This window comes from Hyperolius riggenbachi, chromosome 10 (genome assembly GCF_040937935.1).
Source record: "Hyperolius riggenbachi isolate aHypRig1 chromosome 10, aHypRig1.pri, whole genome shotgun sequence".
NCBI classification, from domain to species: Eukaryota; Metazoa; Chordata; class Amphibia; order Anura; family Hyperoliidae; genus Hyperolius; species Hyperolius riggenbachi.
In genome coordinates this window covers 107,603,388-107,619,237 of record NC_090655.1, presented here as the reverse complement: position 1 = coordinate 107,619,237, position 15,850 = coordinate 107,603,388, and the positions used below count along the sequence as shown (strand labels likewise).

General features: G+C 46.5%; 1 protein-coding gene across 1 annotated transcript in view; it reads left to right on the top strand.

Moving 5' to 3' along the window:
• FBXW4 (F-box and WD repeat domain containing 4) overlaps nucleotides 1-15,850 on the top strand; it is a 257,632-nt gene that overhangs the window by 236,209 nt on the left and 5,573 nt on the right. The window lies entirely within an intron of this gene.

The window sequence follows — 15,850 nt, the reverse complement described above, 5'->3', positions numbered from 1 at the left end:
TTTTTCTGGAGATTTATCATAAGTGTCACATTACTGCCTAGAGAGCAGTGCAAGGGAGTCACTTAAACCCTCCATACTCCAAAAGCCTACTATTGCCTGCTATTGATATTTTTAAAAATGCTATTATTACACTAATTTCATTAAAAGTATAAGGCCTTTACATGGAAATGATGTTGACAGCAGTTTCCATTATTGCCCATTAGTTTGTGCTTACGTCTACCTCCTAGAAAGTTTCCTATGGATGCCCTTTAGTTTTTTGCACCTAATGTATCAAACTGAGATTTATCTAAGGTGACATTTTAGCTTCATTTAGCAGCTTTTCTCATCATGAAGCATTGTGTCATTTTGAGATTTGGGGAATTACTGATACTGTGTTGCAGGGAGGCTTTTAGAAAAGGAGTTCTCCACACATGTATTTACATTTTTGTAAACATTCTAAAGGTGAGTATGGTACATATGTGCTAAGCATATCACCGGCAGGAATTGGGACTTGATGCCTTTGGGCGATTGTTGGGGGATGAGTGCTGTACAGACGTGTCGCTAGGCTATGGTGCTGTACAGACGTGTTATGTTCTGATGCTATAGTAAACATCTCAGGATAAAGTTAAGAAGACCAAGACCCAGTGACCCTTAGTAAATCCATTCCTTTGTATATGTCTTCTCCTGGTAATAACATAATTTGGTAAAATCCCATCTATATGTACAAATGTAACATCACTTTAGAGCAGTTTATGGAGCTATGCAGATCATCCTATATAATAAAACCCTAATGTCTCTGCGTCCCATGTCCCTGTGTGTGTGTCAGGGGCGTAGCAATAGGGGTTGCAGAGGTTGCGACCGCATCGGGGCCCTTGGGCCTGAGGGGCCCCGAAGGGCCCTCCCTCAACTACAGTATTAGCTCTCTATTGGTCCTGTGATCATAATAATTTCTTCTATAGATACTTTGAATAGTGATAATCATTAACAAACTGTTCCCCATCCCCTTCTTGTACCTCTGACACTGTGGTTGTCCTTGGCAGTTGTGGGGCGTCGTATCAATGGTTATGTATAGAGTGCTTGGGGGGCCCAATGTAAAACCTGCATCGGGGCCCACAGCTCCTTAGCTAAGCCACTGGTGTGTGTGTTTTTTTTTACTGCGCACGTGCAGGGAGAGATGCAGAGACACTGAAGGGGAGGAAGGTACGTGCGTGTGTGCGAGTGCGCGCAGAGGACGTGCACGGCGGGTGTGCACGCGCGGTGGGCGGATGCACACGGCAGGCGTGCGGAGACAGGCCTAGCTCATTTTTAAACGGGCTAAGGTCACTAGTACTGTTATAATCTTGTAAGCTAGACACATACCCAGAATTGCTGTTATATAGCACACCTACAGTATGGCTCCTTCATTTCAGTCCAACCTACAGACAGCTGATCTGCGTGGTTTATGCTGTTTCGACCTTCATCGGTGCTAGGGATGGCCAATGGCATGTAAATAATTCTGAGTTAATGCAAATTGCCATGCTAATTTTATGCAACTTAAAAACTCACTATTTGCATCTTATTGATTATCCATAATCCATGCAAGGTATACATTGAATGTAACTCTAAGTATTGAGCTTGTAAACTGATGTTTCAGGGCATCAATGGTGACACAGAGCCACCAGGAATAAACCATAAAGAGAACCCCGACCTGCAACACAAGAGAGATACTAACTTAGGAATTGGGAAGCCTCTGCATCCGCCTTGCCGCCACTCACTGGGACCCTCTGGAAGTTCGTGGCCGCGCTCCTCTTTGTGCACAAGTACAGCTGTCGTGTGCAGTAGTGCGGAGCTCATGGATGACCTGCTCCGGCTTACTGTATAGGCATGGCCGTACCCATGCAGGTGCAGTACAGTGGCACTCGTACATGCGGGAAGCATGCACACTATAACATATCCGACAAGCTCTTGTCAGTTATGTTCCGGGCAGGGGTGTAACTAGAGGGGAACAGCCCCTGTGATCGCAGGGGGGGAGGGGGGCAGAGCTGTAAGGGGCTCCAACCAGTGCTGTGGAGTCGGAGTCGAGGAGCCGGAGCAGTTTTGGGTACCTGGAGTGGCCGTTGGAGTCTGAGTCGGTGGTTTCATAAACTGAGGAGTTGGGAGTCGGATGATTTTTGTACCAAATCCTTAGTTCTGGTAAGTATTAGACTAAGGTGTCTGAGTCGAGGAGTCAGAGCCATTTTAGGTACCTGGAGTCAGAGTCGGTGGTGTCAAAAAGTTGGAGTTGCAGTCGGATGATTTTTGTAACCACTCCAACGCCCTGGCTCCAACTACTAACCTTCCCTTCCTCCAGTATAGGGGACTACATTTCAGATCAGGTTTTTGTGGCTACACTTGTTATGGGTGTGAAGATCATGAAGGCTACACTTTTTTAATGACCCTTGTGAGATGGGCCCCAGGCCCGTGAAGGTCACCAATGGGAGGCAAGGAAAGGGGAGTGAACATTTGAGGGCCCTATCAAAGTTTTGCTGGGGGAAGTTCCATTAATTAGGCACAGGTTCAGGGTCTGCGTGTGGCAATGGTGGGGGCAAGGAGGACACTGGAAGCCTCTGCAGGATTCAGAGGCTTTCCTCTTCGTAGTTAGGTACCTATCTTTATTTCCTAGTTCCTCTCAGGTACACTTCTCACCTGAAAGTATTGCAAAGTCCAGATTTGCCTTCCTAGAACAGAATCTCTGAACAAGAACTCTGCGGTGGTTTTTAATAGAGGATGTTAAGTGGCTTTGACCAGCTACAAAAACAAAACAAAAATCTTTTTAACGCTACTTGTAAAATGTCTAATTAAATGCAAAATATCATGTAGGGCAGCCACCAGTTATCTGGGAGTTCCACATATCAGACAATCCCGAAGCCTCCCTCAGCAGATCAGGACAAGCCGTACGCGTATATTATCACACCATGCTGAGGTCTGAGAAATAACGAGTTGTGGGAGTCAAAAGCATCAGAAGAACGTGGAATCACACTCCCACTGCAATTATAAAATAATTTTAAAATAACTTTTAATTACAGGCGCTGGCGGGGCTCCATAACTGATCTGCTTTGTTGGTGCCTAAGTGTGCTTGACACATCCAGATCGGAAGCTGGTACAAACTGAACACAGTTGCTCTGTATTATACCTAGCTTGGTGATATCGAATGAGGGCTACTTCTCTTCCTTCGTTACATTGTAGGACTAAGGGTGGCATAGTTACATGAGCATAGAGCAGAAATGTGTTATCTTGAATGTTTGTTGTTCTGTGAATAACATGATCGCCAGTCTGCACATGTGTTGTGATGTGATGGAAGTGCTGCTGTTAGTGTTCTCAGTCTTTGCATTGGTGGCTTCGGAAACGAGCATGTATTCTGCACGTAGGCAGAGCAAGCATCTGGGTACACACACAAAAAGCAGCCTTTCCTCATCCGCTGATTAATAATTTCAGTACTAAACTTAACGCAACACGGCGTAACAAACTGGGAGTTCAAAAAGCCATAGCTTTATTAGAGTATCGTAACAATGCTTTTTTTGTTTTGTTGTTTACCCAGAACTCAAGAAAAATCAAACAAAACCTCAGTTAAGGCGATACTTACCTAGAGACACCTACGCCGCTCCCGAGTTTGCCGCATGATGTCACGTACGCTCCGTCGTCTCTCCGCCTCCCCTCCTAGCAGCAGAGCATGATGTCAGCTACAAAGCTGACACGCGTCTGTACAGGCTGGCCCAGAGATGTTGCCCAAGGGGATTGGTCCCAATCCCTGACGGGCAACACGAGTCAAATGTGTGTATGCACATTAACCCACTGCTTGCAGGATTTGTATTAAACTCTATGTCCAGTCTCCATTGCAGTTCATACTCCTTTTGACACGTGCATTATGCAACTGACCACTGTGAACCCAGCCTAACGCTAACCGCTGCTTTGCAATAATTCCCACCAATCACTTCTGTCAGATCATTCTCTAAATCTATTCTATGCCAATACTTTCACCTAGCATTATTCAAAAACCCTACGCTGACCGAACACTCTCAAAGACCCAGGAGGCACCATTACTCCCAAACATTCACTTGCTTTCCGATCCCTAAAACATTTTTATACAGTCACACTGATAATATCACTTCGACTAAGTGTCCGAATAAACAGGAACATTTTTTTGAGTACTGCCTATATCTTCTATCTACTTACCACTACAATCTGTCTATCCGCTATATGACTATATACCATTGCACCAGCAGGCATACTTTTGTTTAGTAGAAGCAAATGCTCACTCCCAGACAGCACTCTGCCACTTAAAGCGGACCCAAACCAAACATTTTTTTAATTCAAAATACTTAGTTGCACCACTCTCACACATGCAAAGATAAATAAACACTCCTTCAAGCCTATGAGCATTTCAGTGCCTGCTTTTCACCCTTCTCTTTTCATAACTAGGGTTAAACAGGTGGCAGCCATTAGCAATTCCTCCTTTGCTGGACACCATCTACTCCATCAGTTTGCCGGATTCTGTCCTGGCAATTTGAAAGGAAGGGAGGGGTTTCTCCAATAAATGTAAAATATTTGATATTTGTCATCATGCAGCTGAAAAAAGGCTGCTATTTATTATTATAATTTAGAAAATAGATTTCATTTCTGAAATCTTGTATTTTTAATTTGGGTCCACTTTAAATTGGTCTGCACACAGCTTGTCAGCACAACTTGCACTGGTGTCTGTAGAACCAAATCTATCAGAAGCTGCAAAGATTCAGCCATAGACAGGAGACAGAGTTCAGCCGCACATAATCGTAAATTACGTGACCAGCAGGGGGCACTCAGGGGCAAACCCAGGATTTTCAAGGGGGGTTCAGGAAAGGTTCCCTCAGCCCCGCACAATACATTATAATAATATGGTAGGATATCATGCTGGGTACACATAAATCACATAATGCTATTTCCGGTCCAACTGCCAGGATCTGACAATTACTTCCTAAATATCCGATCTCTTCCCAGTTCGACAACGGGATAGATCAGAAGCAGTTTGGATATAGGTAATAATGAGGACAGCTGACATTGGTAATGAATGGGAAAGTGAAACATTCACACAGCAGAACACAGCGCTGTGCTCATACCTGACTCTGTTAAGTTCCACAAAGCTGCACCGTGCTCTGTACACACACTGCTGCTCCATGCTCTGTGCACACGCTGCTGCTCCATGCTCTGTACACACACTGCTGCTCCATGCTCTGTACACACACTGCTGCTCCATGCTCTGTACACACACTGCTGCTCCATGCTCTGTACACATGCTGCTGCTCCATGCTCTGTACACACACTGCTGCTCCATGCTCTGTACCCCCACTGCTGCTCCATGCTCTGTACACACACTGCTGCTCCATGCTCTGTACACACAATGCTGCTCCATGCTCTGTACACACACTGCTGCTTCATGCTCTGTACACACACTAGTGCTTCATGCTCTGTACCCACACTGCTGCTCCATGCTCTGTACACACACTGCTGCTCCGTGCTCTGTGCACACGCTGCTGCTCCATGCTCTGTACACACACTGCTGCTCCATGCTCTGTACACACACTGCTGCTCCGTGCTCTGTACACACAATGCTGCTCCATGCTCTGTACACACCCTGCTGCTCCATGCTCTGTACACACACTGCTGCTCCATGCTCTGTGCACACGCTGCTGCTCCATGCTCTGTACACACACTGCTGCTCCATGCTCTGTACACACACTGCTGCTCCATGCTCTGTACACACACTGCTGCTCCATGCTCTGTACACATGCTGCTGCTCAATGCTCTGTACACACACTGCTGCTCCATGCTCTGTACCCCCACTGCTGCTCCATGCTCTGTACACACACTGCTGCTCCATGCTCTGTAAAGACAATGCTGCTCCATGCTCTGTACACACACTGCTGCTTCATGCTCTGTACACACACTAGTGCTTCATGCTCTGTACCCACACTGCTGCTCCATGCTCTGTACACACACTGCTGCTCCGTGCTCTGTACACACAATGCTGCTCCATGCTCTGTACACACCCTGCTGCTCCATGCTCTGTACACACCCTGCTGCTCCATGCTCTGTACACACCCTGCTGCTCCATGCTCTGTACACACCCTGCTGCTCCATGCTCTGTACACACGCTGCTGCTCCATCCAAAATCAATTGTAGATTGGAAGGGAGGGAGCAGTGCTGTGAGCTGCAGGATGCCTGCAGATATTCTGGTGTCTCAACTTGTGCCTGTCCCCAGACACTGCACTGGTCCTGGTCTGAGGGGGGATTCTGGGTAGCTGTAATCCCCCTGTGTTTGCCTATGGCACTGCATGCAGGTAACCTTCTCACGCCCCCCTCCTTATCACTGACCTGCGCACTAGGAGCTGCAAAAATGAAATTTTGCACATGACAGGTGAGGGCCCCGGGCACTGCCACCATTCGGGAACCCCAACCCCTTACGCAACACCATACATTTGTTTAGTAGCAATAATGCTGTAAACATTCTTGTATAATGCACATAAGAACAAAAGTGAAAAACACAATTGTAAACTGACTTTTACCTTGTGTATCAGTTTTATTTTCTTACATGATGTAATAAGTATAATATAATGTCAGCAACCAATACAAAAGTAGTAACACTGCTGCATGTTCTATGAACAGCATGGAGTCCCCGCTCTGCTGAACATCGAGCTGCTCAGAGCTATTGATTGGGTACATTACCACTTACCACAGAGTCAGTGTGACTGCACATAAGGTCAAGGGGAACACCGTGTTTACTGCCAGCCTCCTACATTAATGGGAGTAGGACAGGTCGGCTCTCCATAGAATTGATTATCTTTCAGCCATGGGTCTTTCTGCCAGATACTAATTGGTCTTCCTGCTTTTTACTTATTGAGATAGACAAGATGTCAGACGTTTGAAAGTGATGCCATCCTAATATAATTTATTAATGCATGTCCCAGCAGGAGGCTTAAGAATTCTAGACAATTTCAGAGAGCGACTTTCTACCCTATCTAATTCTTCAACCGCAACCTGTCTCTGGCTACAAAGTGTTGTCTAAGGGACTTTCTTAAAGAATACAGAAAGCAAGTCTAATGTACTCTCTGCAGAAGGCTGCCCAGCGCAGTGACGGTACTCAATGCAGGAGTCAGTTAAGCACAGTGATTGTACTCTCAGCAGGAGACTGCCCAGCACAGTGATTGTACTCTCTGTAGGAGTCTGTCCAGCACAGTTATTGCACTCACAGCAGAAATCTGTCCAGCACAGTGATTGTACTCCCTGCAGCAGTCTGTCCAGCACAGTGATTGTACCCTCTGCATGAGTCTGTCCAGCACAGTAATTGTTCTCTCTGCAGGTGTCTGTAGAGCATAATGATTGTATTCTCTGCAGGAGTCTGTCCAACACAGTGGTTAACTCACTGCAGGAGTCTGTCCAGCACAGTAATTGTATTCACTGCAGGAGTCTGTCCAGCACAGTAATTATACTCACTGCAGAAAACTGTCCAGCACAGTGACTGTACTTCCTTCAGTAGTTTGCCCAGCACAGTGAATGTACTCACTGCAGGAGTCTGTCCAGCACAGTAATTATACTCACTGCAGAAAACTGTCCAGCACAGTGACTGTACTTCCTGCAGTAGTTTGCCCAGCACAGTGAATGTACTCACTGCAGGAGTCTGCCCAGTCAGCGATTGTACTTCCTGCAGGAGTTTGCGCAGCACACTGATTGTACTATCTGCATGAGTCTGTCCAGCACAGTGATTGTACTATCTGCATGAGTCTGTCCAGCACAGTGATTGTACTCACTGCATAAATCTGTCCAGCACAGTGATTGTACTCACTGCAGAAATCTGTCCAGCACAGTGATTGTACTCTCTGCATGAGTCTGTCCAGCACAGTGATTGTACTCCATGCAGGAGTCTGCCCAGCACAGTGATTGTACTCCCTGCATAAATCTGTCCAGCACAGTTATTGTACTCTCTGCATGAGTCTGTCCAGCACAGGGAATGTACTCACTGCCTAAATCTGTCCAGCACAGTGATTGTACTCACTGCATGAGTCTGTCCAGCACAGTGATTGTACTCCCTGCAGGAGTCTGTCCAGAACAGTGATTGTACTCACTGCAGGAGTCTGTCCAGCACAGTGATTGTACTCCCTGCAGAAGTCTGCCCAGCACAGTGATTGTATTCACTGCAGGAATGTGTCCAGAACAGTGATTGTACACTCTGCAGGAGTCTGTCCAGCACAGTGTTTGTACACTCTGCAGGAGTCTGTCCAGCACAGTGATTGTACTCTTTGTAGGAGTCTGTCCAGCATAGGGATTGTACTCAGTGCCTAAATCTGTCCAGCACAGTGATTGTACTATCTGCATGAGTCTGTCCAGCACAGTGACTGTACTCACTGCAGAAATCTGTCCAGCACAGTGATTGTACTCCCTGCAGGAGTCTGTGCAGCACAGTGATTGTACACTCTGCAGGAGTCTGTCCAGCTCAGTGATTGTACACTCTGCAGGAGTCTGTCCAGCACAGTGATTGTACACTCTGCAGGAGTCTGTCCAGCACAGTGATTGTACACTCTGCAGGAGTCTGTCCAGCACAGTGATTGTACACTCTGCAGGAGTCTGTCCAGCACAGTGATTGTACACTCTGCAGGAGTCTGTCCAGCACAGTGATTGTACACTCTGCAGGAGTCTGACAAGCACAGTGATTGCACACTCTGCAGGAGTCTGTCCAGCACAGTGATTGTATTCACTGCTGGAGTCTGTCCAGCACAGTGATTGTTTTTTTTTGTAGGAGTCTGTCCAGCATAGGGATTGTACTCACTGCCTAAATCTTTCCAGCACAGTGATTGTACTCTCTACAGGAGTCTGTCCAGCACAGTGATTGTATTCTCTACAGGAGTCTGTCCAGCACAGTGATTGTATTCTCTACAGGAGTCTGTCCAGCACAGTGATTGTACACTCTGCAGGAGTCTGTCCAGCACAGTGATTGTACTCTTTGCATGAGTCTGTCCAGTACAGTGATTGTACTCTCTGCATGAGTCTGTCCAGTACAGTGATTGTACTCACTGCATACATCTGTCCAGCACAGTGATTGTACTCTCTGCATGAGTCTGTCCAGTACAGTGATTGTACTCACTGCATAAATCTGTCCAGCACAGTGATTGTACTCACTGCAGAAATCTGTCCAGCACAGTGATTGTACTTCCTGCAGGAGTCTGTCCAGCACAGTGATTGTACTCCATGCATGAGTCTGTCCAGTAGAGTGATTGTACTCACTGCATACATCTGTCCAGCACAGTGATTGTACTCTCTGCATGAGTCTTTTCAGCACAGTGATTGTACTCTCTGCATGAGTCTGTCCAGCACAGTGATTGTACTCTCTGCATGAGTCTTACCAGCACAGTGATTGTACTCTTTGTAGGAGTCTGTCCAGCATAGGGATTGTACTCACTGCCTAAATCTGTCCAGCACAGTGATTGTACTCTCTGCATGAGTCTGTCCAGCACAGTGATTGTACTCCATGCAGGAGTCTGCCCAGCACAGTGATTGTACTCTATGCATGAGTCTGTCCAGTACAGTGATTGTACACTCTGCAGGAGTCTGTTCAGCACAGTGATTGTACTCTATGCAGGAGTCTGTCCAGCACAGTGATTGTACTCTATGCATGAGTCTGCCAAGTACAGTGATTGTACTCTATGCATGAGTCTGTCCAGTACAGTGATTGTACCCCATGCATGAGTCTGTCCAGTACAGTGATTGTACACTCTGCAGGAGTCTGACCAGCACAGTGATTGTACACACTGCAGGAGTCTGTCCAGCACAGTGATTGTATTCACTGCTGGAGTCTGTCCAGCACAGTGATTGCAGTGGCGTACCTAGGGCATTTGGCACCCAGTGCTGGGTATTAAAAGACACCCCCTCCCCTAAAAAAAGGGCGTGGCCACAACCTGCGGCATGCTTCTCAGCAAAAATGGGCGTGGTCATGACCGGATGAGGGCGGGGCTAACTGTAATTTAAAGTATTAGCTAGTATAGTTGCCCCAGTATAGCTAGTATAGTTGCCCCCAGTATAGCTAGTAGTTTCAGAAGATCTAAGAGAGGGAGGAGCGCTCTAAGTGCGTTAACCAGGTAGGACTTTATTTGCGCATAACAAGTGAATACTTACAGAAAGTGGTATTAAAAAGCGCTTATCTGCGGGTGGGCCACCCGCTCTACCCCTCTGCGGCAGGCTGCACTGTTATGCGCAAATAAAGTCCTACCTGGTTAACGCACTTAGAGCGCTCCTCCCTCTCTTAGATCTTCTTGCACATACACCCTGATTTGGAGCAGCACATCGTGTGGTTACCTGGTCCTGGACCATTGACACATTTGGATCTGACTGGTTTGGAGGTCCAGAGTTTGAGCGCAAGGAACACACTTTTTTAGCTAGTAGTTTCCCCCAGTATAGCTGCCCCCAGTGAAGCTAGTATAGTTGCCCCCAGTGAAACTAGTTGCCCCAATGAAGTTAGTATAGTTGCCCCCAGTATAGCTAACTTAGTTGCCCCCAGTATAGCTAGTATAGCTGCCCCCAGTATAGCTAGTATAGCTGCCCCCAGTATAGCTAGTATAGCTGCCCCCAGTATAGCTAGTATAGCTGCCCACAGTATAGCTAGTTTAGCTGCCCCCAGTATAGCTAGTTTAGTTGCCCCCAGTATAGCTGGTATAATTGCCCCCAGTATAGCTGGCCTGGTATAGCTGCACCCCAGTATAGCTAGTTAGTTGCCCTAGTATAGCTAGTTTAGTTGCCCCAGTATAGCTAGTTTAGTTGCCCCCAGTATAGGTAGTTTAGTTGCCCCCAGTATAGCTAGTATAGCTGCCCCAGTATAGTTGCCCCCAGTATAGCTGCCCCCAGTATAGCTGGTATAGTTGCCCCCAGTATAGCTGGTATAGTTTTCCCCAGTATAGCTAGTTTAGTTGCCCCCAGTATAGTTGCCCCCAGTATAGCTGCCCCCAGTATAGCTGGTATAGTTGCCCCCAGTATAGATGCCCCAGGAGGGGGAAGCAGTGCTAGAAGGAGGGGCAGTGGCGGCAGCGGTGGGGAGGGGGGAAATATCCCCCCCTCCCTCACCTGGGACCCCTCCTTCTGCCTCTCTACCCCTCCATAGAGTAGCGGTGGCAACTGCGGGCTCGGCGGCGGGGAGACATGCACAGAATTACTCACCACTTTTGCGTTCCAAGTACCGGCAGCGTCATGTCGTCACAGATCTCCACCTTTAAAGCCGCCCACTTTGCTTCCTGATTAGCGGAAGCACAGTGGGCGGCATTGAAGGCGGAGATCTGTGACGACATGACGCTGTCGGCACTTAGAACGTGGAAGTGGTGAGTAATTCTGTGCATGTCTCCCCGCCGCCGAGCCCGCACTTGCCACCGCTACTCTATGGAGGGGTAGAGAGGCAGAAGGAGGGGTCCCAGGTGAGGGAGGGGGGGGGGATATTTCCCCCCTCCCCACCGCTGCCGCCACTGCCCCTCCTTCTAGCGTGCTTCCCCCCTCCTGCTCTGCTGCTGTGGGGGGTCGTGGCGACACCCCCCTAGCAGTCTGTCACCCGGTGCGCCACGCCCCCCTGCGCACTACAGTAGGAACCCCACTGAGTGATTGTACTCTTTGTAGGAGTCTATCCAGCATAGGGATTGTACTCACTGCCTAAATCTGTCCAGCACAGTGATTGTACTCTCTACAGGAGTCTGTCCAGCACAGCGATTGTACACTCTACAGGACTCTGTCCAGCACAGTGATTGTACTCTATGCATGAGTCTGTCCAGTACAGTGATTATACACTCTACAGGAGTCTGTCCAGCACAGCGATTGTACACTCTACAGGACTCTGTCCAGTACAGTGATTGTACTCTATGCATGAGTCTGTCCAGTACAGTGATTGTACACTCTGCAGGAGTCTGTCCAGCACAGTGATTGCACTCCATGCAGGAGTCTGACCAGCACAGTGATTGTACTATATGCATGAGTCTGTCCAGTACAGTGATTGTACTCACTGCATACATCTGTCCAGCACAGTGATTGTACTCTCTGCATGAGTCTGTTCAGCACAGTGATTGTACTCTCTGCATGAGTCTGTCCAGCACAGTGATTGTACTCCATGCAGGAGTCTGCCCAGCACAGTGATTGTACTTTATGCATGACTCTGTCCAGTATAGTGATTGTACTCCATGCATGAGTCTGTCTAGTACAGTGATTGTACTCACTGCATGAGTCTGTTCAGCACAGTGATTGTACTCTCTGCATGAGTCTGCCCAGCACAGTGATTGTACTCCATGCAGGAGTCTGCCCAGCACAGTGATTGTACTCTATGCATGAGTCTGTCCAGTACAGTGATTGTACACTCTGCAGGAGTCTGTCCAGCACAGTGATTGTACTCCATGCATGAGTCTGTCCAGCACAGTGATTGTACTCTCTACAGGAGTCTGTCCAGCACAGCGATTGTACACTCTACAGGACTCTGTCCAGTACAGTGATTGTACTCTATGCATGAGTCTGTCCAGTACAGTGATTGTACACTCTGCAGGAGTCTGTCCAGCACAGTGATTGCACTCCATGCAGGAGTCTGACCAGCACAGTGATTGTACTATATGCATGAGTCTGTCCAGTACAGTGATTGTACTCACTGCATACATCTGTCCAGCACAGTGATTGTACTCTCTGCATGAGTCTGTTCAGCACAGTGATTGTACTCTCTGCATGAGTCTGTCCAGCACAGTGATTGTACTCCATGCAGGAGTCTGCCCAGCACAGTGATTGTACTTTATGCATGACTCTGTCCAGTATAGTGATTGTACTCCATGCATGAGTCTGTCTAGTACAGTGATTGTACTCACTGCATGAGTCTGTTCAGCACAGTGATTGTACTCTCTGCATGAGTCTGCCCAGCACAGTGATTGTACTCCATGCAGGAGTCTGCCCAGCACAGTGATTGTACTCTATGCATGAGTCTGTCCAGTACAGTGATTGTACTCCATGCAGGAGTCTGCCCAGCACAGTGATTGTACTCCATGCATGAGTCTGTCCAGTACAGTGATTGTACTCTATGCATGAGTCTGCCCAGCACAGTGATTGTACTCTCTGCATGACTCTGTCCAGCACAGTGATTGTACTCCATGCAGGAGTCTGCCCAGCACAGTGATTGTACTCTATGCATGAGTCTGTCCAGTACAGTGATTGCACTCCATGCATGAGTCTGTTCAGTACAGTGATTGTACTCACTGCATACATCTGCCCAGCACAGTGATTGTACTCTCTGCATGAGTCTGTTCAGCACAGTGATTGTACTCTCTGCATGAGTCTGCCCAGCACAGTGATTGTACTCCATGCAGGAGTCTGCCTAGCACAGTGATTGTACTCCATGCATGAGTCTGTCCAGTACAGTGATTGTACTCACTGTATACATCTGTCCAGTACAGTGATTGCACTCCATGCATGAGTCTGTCCAGTACAGTGATTGTACTCCATGCAGGAGTCTGCCCAGCACAGTGATTGTACTCACTGCATACATCTGTCCAGTACAGTGATTGCACTCCATGCATGAGTCTGTCCAGTACAGTGATTGTACTCACTGCATGAGTCTGTTCAGCACAGTGATTGTACTCTCTGCATGAGTCTGCCCAGCACAGTGATTGTACTCCATGCAGGAGTCTGCCCAGCACAGTGATTGTACTCTATGCATGAGTCTGTCCAGTACAGTGATTGTACTCCATGCAGGAGTCTGCCCAGCACAGTGATTGTACTCCATGCATGAGTCTGTCCAGTACAGTGATTGTACTCTATGCATGAGTCTGCCCAGCACAGTGATTGTACTCCATGCATGAGTCTGTCCAGTACAGTGATTGTACTCCCTGCAGGAGTCTGTCTAGCACAGTGATTGTACTCACTGCATAAATCTGTCCAGCACAATGATTGTACTCACTGCATGAGTCTGTCCAGCACAGTTATTGTACTCTCTACAGGAGTCTGTCCAACACAGTGATTATACTCAATAACTGCAGCATGTCTGACCGATTAATGCGACCAATTTCGTCCCGTTTTTCTTCCAATTCGAATTTAATATCCAAATCAGATGGTCGAACAGTCGGCTGATGTATGGCCAGCCTAAGTCAACCAAGTTGGCCAAGTAGCTCAGAGAAGCTCATTTGGTTAGATAACAACTCAAGTGTTTTAACTCTTCCTGTACTAGAAAACATCATGAGACCTTTTTTTTTTATTGCTGCTAAAGGTGGCCATACATCATGCCCGACCGACAATGCAACCATTTTAGCTTCAGATTTGCTTTAAGGTAAGTTATGGCAGGACAGGTTGCTTGCTAGGCTGGCCACTGAAGAAAATTAGAATGGCAGTGAGGCTGGTATTTGTTTAGCTCCAATACAATAAAACTTGCTCTCTGAGTGGAGTTTTGGGGTTAAACAAGCATTCACAGGAACACAACCCCACCGGTCTCCTGGCTTTTTCCTTTTTCTCTTACCTTTAAAAAGCTTCAGCCTTTCTATTTTGACAGAATAGCTAATTTTAGGAAGGCTAAGCAGTAAGGTGATAGTTATCTACTCTCCAGTTCTCTGTAGCATACTGGCTGTGGTACCACAGCGGAAGTACAAGTCTCAGATTGCGGTGAGAAGCTAACTGGATGCTATTGATCCATGTGAAAAGTGTTACTTAGAGATTTCCTGTTGCTCAGCTGTGCTCGCCTTCAGTAAGTTACCTCACCCAAAATCTATATCCCCCTATGGACCATGTTGTGGATGCACTGATGCTTTTTTTTGTAATCTCACATTATTCCGTCCTGAATTTTATTTTATTTAAAATCTTTCAGATGTTTAACACAGACCTTTTCTTTCTAGGTCACTTTAAATAGCTGTGAAATAAATTGTGAAATGTTCTGCTCCCTGAAATTGCTACACACAGCTGGTGGTTCAAGCACACAAATAACTATGCTGTGTCTTCCTTTTTTTCTATCTCTCTTTCTCTGCCTGAAAGAGTTAAACATCAGGAATATAAGTGACAGTTGCTGTCCAGTCTGGACCTATAGCCTCACTGATAAGAAATTACAACCATAAAACACTTTCATAGCAGAAAATGGCTTCTGAGAGCAGGAAATAGATAAAAAGGTCAATAGTATTTGTATGGTATAGTTCATAAATTTTAGCTCTAATATACTTCAATGAATGTATAATTGAGCAGAGACAATGAAACAGTAAAAACTAAAAAGTAGATTTAAATATAAAATAAAACTGGGATATCAACAAAAGTCATTTTTAGAAGAAGGAGGATAGATACAAGTGTTTTTATCATCAGAAAAATCATCATCATCATCATCATTTATTTTCACCTGGTTTCCTTTAAAGCGGGCCTAAACTCAGAACTACCTCTCTGCTCTAAAAGATAAGCAACAGCATAAGAACCGTTAAAGAAAAACATTACTTTGTTACAGCTTGCAGAACTCCTGCAATAAATCTGCAGTGTGTCTACTTCTTGCTTTTATGGAAGCAGAGAAAAGGTTAACAATCTTTGTTTACATATTAGCTGTGTGTCTGCTGAGGACTGCAGAATTCCTGAGCTGACACAGCTGAGAAATCATATAACACTTGTGATTACTTATTATTATTTTTTATTTATATAGCGCCAACATATTCCGCAGCGCTTTACAAAGCACAATAAGACAAGGGGAACATAGATACACTAACAAAATGTACAACAGAGTTTCAAGCAGCACAAATATTGTGACAAAACCAGTAAACATTAAGAGGAGGACCCTGCCCTTGCGAGCTTACAATCTAATGGGTAGTGGGTGACATACTAGGTAAGGGGGTGGAGGATGGAGGAGGCAGTGACCTTTTGCCTC